Source organism: Pseudopipra pipra, chromosome 1 (assembly GCF_036250125.1).
Source record: "Pseudopipra pipra isolate bDixPip1 chromosome 1, bDixPip1.hap1, whole genome shotgun sequence".
Taxonomy (NCBI): domain Eukaryota; kingdom Metazoa; phylum Chordata; class Aves; order Passeriformes; family Pipridae; genus Pseudopipra; species Pseudopipra pipra.
The window spans coordinates 77,135,710-77,141,709 of NC_087549.1; the positions used below are offsets into that span (position 1 = coordinate 77,135,710).

A 6,000-nucleotide genomic window follows, 5' to 3' on the forward strand; every position below is an offset into this window, starting at 1 on the left:
TGGTCATTTGCTGTTTATTAACAGACTGTTTATTAACAGACTGATTCATTAAGGTGGCATGCATACAATTAAAAAAGAAAAAGAGAGCCCTCTTATGGCAAAACTCTTAGATTCCTTTTACACAAGACAGAAGTATCTTGAATCAGTTTCATCCACACCAGCTGCACTATTTTGATTTTAGCCATTCCAGTAATATTACTCTCCTCATTTTCCCTTTTGTATTAAACTGTATAAATTGCTAGGGCTCAAATCACTGTCTCCACGTCTATAATGCTAAACTGACCGTGCTAAGGATTATTATCCAATGCTGGTGTCATCTGGCATAGAATGGCTGTCATCCATGTTTTTAAGCGATCTGTTGGGAATGGTCTCTATCTATGACAGCTCTTGAGGCACAACCAGAAATGGTTTAAGAAAAATAAGCAAAAGAAAGAGATTGTGTTAGTCCTCCAGCAAATTTCCTGGCAGTGTTTAATTTAGCAATATGTATCTTGTAAAATAGAGTTGATGCTTATGGGACTAAACTTTACTGTCCCACAATCCCAGACCGTATCTTGCAACCAAGAGCTTGGCACAAAACTCTCTGTCAATAAGGTAAAAGTGTCAAGTATCTAAGAAAATTCACCACACCTAGGACACTGACTGGTGGATGCATTGAAAAAAAAAAGTGATGAATAGAGGAGTATCTAGTCCTGAGGACAGAATTAATGCTCATTCACTGCTGTGCGTCTCTTTGCCTCATTGCTTCCTCCTAGAACTAGACACCATGTTTATCTTCTAAAGACTGACCCTTTCTTCCCATTTATAAAACATGGAAACAGCAAGAGTAAGAATGAGCTGCTTTAAACCTTTATATCTCCTGTTTTATACTAAAACAAAACTTTATACTACAGCAGTGACTTTAGAGCCCCAGTTGTGTTTCTTACCCAAGATGGTCAAAATATTTATCTGGCCACAAATCAGATAATATACATTTTTCATATTATGCTAGGACTTAACCACAATGTAGTGACATATTAAATCAGAATTATTGTTGTAATAAATATCCAGCCAAGATCTTTATTTTAGAGAAGAGGAGGAGACTATATGACAATATGAGAATACACATTCTCCAAGGTATCTTACTCAGGCCTCCAGCTAGGAATTTGAGCCAATGACAACTGTGAAGTTCATTTTCCTCAACCCTCCCAGCTTTGTCCTTAGTGCTATACTTGTCACACTATTTTTGTTAAATTTAAAGAACCGGTTGTATTAGACACAGAGTGAACAAGTCAAGTCAGGCTACACAATGACTGTATGATGGTGCAGGTAATTGAAAAGCACATTAAAAAGCTTGTGTAATAAAATAATACTCATCTTCCACCCCTCATAGCTACTAGAGCGTTATGCATCAACCGCACAAAGAATTTGCAGACCTAGACAAAGAATCAGCAGTTCTTCAGTGTAGTCTATCAATCTGTCCCTCAAGGCAGTTTCTTTAGTCCTTTGTTTAAACTTTTATTTGCTTCACTTCTTGAGGCAAAACAATCAAGGGTGTCAACTTAGCATGTACATAGCCCAATGCATTTTCTCAAGGTTGCTTGTATTATTTACGTGGAGTGAGTCAAGTTTTCAAAAGTGCATAATTCTTCTCCTACTGACACAGGTCTTCCTGAATTACACGTTCCTTATGTCGGTGGTGCCTATCACGATATAACAGTCTTTGAAGTTTCCGTGCTTCCAAAGTTTTACATGTGTCACAGTTGCTAAAATGATTTGTGCAAAGCTTTTTCAGAGTTACTCTGTAATATTCAACAGCTTAGCAACTTTTGCCAAGTATATAGATGAACTCTCAGAAAACACTTTGAAAATGTACTTTGCATGTTTAAAGACTCCTTAAATTTCTGACTCTGTCTTGAGATTTAGTGATGAAGTATGAAACAGCATTCATATGAAAGTGTTATTAAGAACTCTTAAAACAAATTTAAAAAATAATAAATCCCCCACAAATTCAGAGGAGAATATGAAGGTCTGGAACCTAACATCAACTGCTTAGATCCCCAATAGCAGATGAAGAATTTTTAAAATAATATACATTGTGGCTACACTGAAAGGCAAAAAATTCAGAATTAGACACTTAGATTAGCTGGAAAACTTAATCATTGATTTATAGCTCTAGACATCAAAAGGTATTTTCATTGAGTTTGAACTTCTTTAACTATAGAAGGACAATTCCTGACCTGTACAAGGAGGGTAACTCTTTCTCATATCAGTTTGAGAACAATAGTGAATTCAATAACTTATGGCTATAAAACTTTGTGTCTTAATGCAATAAAAATAATTTTGGTTCTGGAAACATTTCATATAGTTTGTTTAATGCATAACGTTTGACAAGGGAAAATATCTTTTTGTGTTTTAGGACTTTAGCTCTTACAAGTCAAAAATGTATTTATACAGTAACAATATATTAAATTATTTACTTTACACTTCAGTAGGTCAAATGGCTCTGAAATGTCTTCAGATAAAGGATAGAGTTTGCATATGCTGAACAACTTTTTCATTTAATGTTAAAATGAGAGAACTAGGAGCTGTTCTATTGCACAAACCAGTGTAGTTGATGCTTTGATCAGAAATGAATCTGATCTCATTGCTATATACAAATATATATCTGTATGATGAGCATTTATTCTTTTGCTATTTCTATCAATATAATATAAGCTATTATAAGAGATTCCTGAGAAGATGAATTAAAATTCTCTTTTCACCAAGAGATTTTTCTTCATTTAATTCTGCAAGTTTTTTTAATAAGTTACTGTCAGTCCAATAAAACAGTTATTTCGTTTGATCTCTCTTAATGAGCCTAAATAAATATCTGATCTTCAGAACTATGTGAATAAAACAAACACAGTCACATAAAAATTAGGCAAAGTGCATAATGAATTATTAAAAGATGAGTCATACTAATTTTAAGACTACTTAAGACTGTTAAGCACAGTACTATAAGAGCTAATTTGGGTCCTCAAGTATAAGTGTTTAATGGGCTGTATGGTAATGTTGTCCCCTTTTAGAGTTAGACTTTTAAAGAAAATTCAAAGGGTAGGATTCAAATACTTGGTCCAATAATATTGCTCATGTCAGGAAAAAAAATCCATGGGCTGGATGGGTTAAACTACAGTAAATTTGGTTTTATTCAGAGGCTAATGGAACAGCTTTAGGCAACTAAATCATCAGGGAGGATGTAAGTATGCACAATGACCAGCAGAAACCCCAATGTTGTTATCCTTACTAAGAACTCACCTAGAGTAGGAAGTCAGGGTAGACTTGGGGCCCTGCATTGATTGTGTACATATACTGTGTTCTACCTATCATGCACCAATTCCCTGTGTGCTCTTAACTAACTATTTTTTAGTGGCAAAAAATGTGCACAAACATTTCATAGATAATTGAACCCTCTCAGACCATATTAATAACTCAGATGTGATGTAATATAAGGATGTAATATAAGGATGCTCAATGTAGTTTGGAACGAGCTAGTTTAATTACAGGAAACATTGGAGCCCAAAGGGCGCAAGCAGATTTCACACTTTCATAGAAAGGGAAAAGCAGTAGTCTGTGAATCGCATGCTGGGAGGTATATTTGTATAAGCATGAGGCAGGCATGATCTTTGCACATTGAAAGAACATACAGTGGGTTCTTGGGAGCAATAGCAAACAAATTCACACTCTGTTCACCTATTCCTAAATTCCTGTGTGGGTAAATACTAAAATTACTGGGTAGATAGATGTCTGCTATTAAATGTAGAAAGTCCAAGGTTCTTATGTCTTCTAAATTCTCAGAGAAACAAAAAATGAAAATTGATCTAGAAACTGAATATTAACTGTCTGCGGCAGTCTTTGCTTTTCCATAGTTATTTTGTGAGACAAATGGTGATAGAGCTCCTTGAGAGACTTAAGTTATATGTGGAAAAGACGTACAGCAGAAGTTTTATGGAGAGGAGGCTAAAGCATAATAAATCTGTTTCAAGCAAGCACCCAGCAAGTCCAGAGTGATGAGGCAGACTGAACTTCAAACCAGAAAGTCAAGTCTGGATCAAGGAGGTATGAGTTGGAATGTAGGTACAGTGGCAATGCAGCCTTTTCTTGTTCAAGAAATGAACTAGTGTATCTTTTATTCCTTTCATAAGAAGGAGAGAGATTAAAGGAATTCATGTGTTCAAAACCTCATCTGTTTTTTTGTTTTCTTTTTTTTTATGTTCTGTGTTTGTTTTTGGGGTTTTTTTCTGCTTCATCAGTCTTTGTTTCTAACAGATGTTTCTTGGTCCTTCTCACCAACAGCAGAAATTCCAGAACCTCTCCAGCCAAATTATTCCAGTCTTATTATTATTTTTCTTTTTTCTAATAGCTAGATAGAAATAGACATTTTTTGTTGTTATTACTGTTCTTGATATTTGATACTGCTGACTCTTCTTTAGTTATGTTGCTCTCACCTCGAGTGTAATTCAGGTGGGTTCTGACTAGTGCTGTGAATACTGGAATTTTCAACATCTGGTATCCATGCTCCTAATATATATATCATGTGATACTTACATTTTTTCAGTGTTAGCTGAAATGGTGACCCCCTGGAATGCTGTGTTCTTTTTTTTTTTTTTTTTTTTTTTTGTCTGGAATGCCTGCATTCTTTTTCTTTTCCTTGCTCTATATGTGTAAACTTGACTGTTTTGTTTAAGTGTAATAGGTTTTCCCTCAGTTCCATTTGCAATATCCCCACCCTGATATCCTTATGTTGTTTTTCAGTGCTGAAAGTGGTTTTGTTAACTTTAACTCAGGAGGATGTAGCTGCCTCCTGTTTATGACAATATATGAGGTAATTTTAATTAGGAGACACTATCCCCTGCTGATTCATAGGTCTCAGTGTCCCTAAAGGATCTATATTTTTTGTTCCTGTGATTGATACTACTTCTAGCGTGTGACAAAATCTCATTTTCATCTAAAAAAAAAATCCATTCAATTTAATTTTTCATACTGCTTCAGATAATTTTGAATTCTAATAGTCTTTTGATAGTGTTACACTCCTCTGGGGCTGCTATTGCTAGCAATCATAATAAACATTCCCTGAAAGATGGCATGCATTATTTCAGTGATACTTTGTGAGCCAATAATTCACTTGAAACATCAACAAAACCGAAAACACAATACCTTAACATCTGAGCTGTATTGACAGAAACACAGATAGCACATTGGAGGAAGTTTTAGTGAGCTTTTTGGCACTTTTTAGAGTGTTTCTGTAATATCGTATCTGGTTTCAGGCACCTGAAAAGAAGAAAAATGTTAATGAACTGGAGGAATATTAGATCTGGTGCACTGTTTAACTTGGAGAAGAGATGGCTTCAGAGAAACATATGGAAAGAAACAATCCAAGCTCTTTACTGCAGTGCTTTGCCAGGAAAAAAGAGTCGACATTCATAAATTTAAAGCAGTACATTCGGACTTAATATAATAACAGATTGGATATATTTTCCTGAGGCTTGACTGGCTATTTTGGAACTTTTGGAGACTGCTGCACTCAAGACCTTCCAGGTTTCCTCTTTGGTTGTCAGAGCTGTTCCTGTATGATTCCACCTGCCTGCTCCCTAAACAAGCCTCAGGCTTCTTTCTCCTTGGGATCCTCATGTCAATTCTTCATGCTCACTGTGGCCAAGGCTGCTATGGATTGCCACACCCTCACTGTGTCATTATTCAGCTTTAAACTGAAGCTCAACAGTGCTGATGAACTTTTTGCTTATAAAATTTGTATTCATAATGGAAGGAATAATCCAAAGAGTATTTTCTGCACAACTTATTATTAATGTTGTTTTGATGAATGTTTATTCATTTGCAGAAAATAGAAGAAAGTAAGAAGGTGACTGGAATCTAGATATACACTTGTTCATTCATTTTTGGTGGGAGTTTTTATTGGTTTTGTGATTTGTTGTTTGTTTGTTTGTTTTCAATTGATGGAGAATATTGTAATAATATTTCTAG

The 6,000-nt window shown here is 35.1% G+C and overlaps 1 long non-coding RNA gene across 1 annotated transcript in view; it reads left to right on the forward strand.

The window, feature by feature from the left end:
* The window catches only part of LOC135417549 (uncharacterized), a 182,642-nt gene extending 177,021 nt beyond the window's left edge, over positions 1-5,621 (forward strand). The window contains exon 10 of the long non-coding RNA XR_010432099.1: positions 5,286-5,621. This is a non-coding gene — a long non-coding RNA (uncharacterized LOC135417549). The remainder of the gene's footprint in view (positions 1-5,285) is intronic.
* Positions 5,622-6,000: the final 379 nt, after the last annotated feature.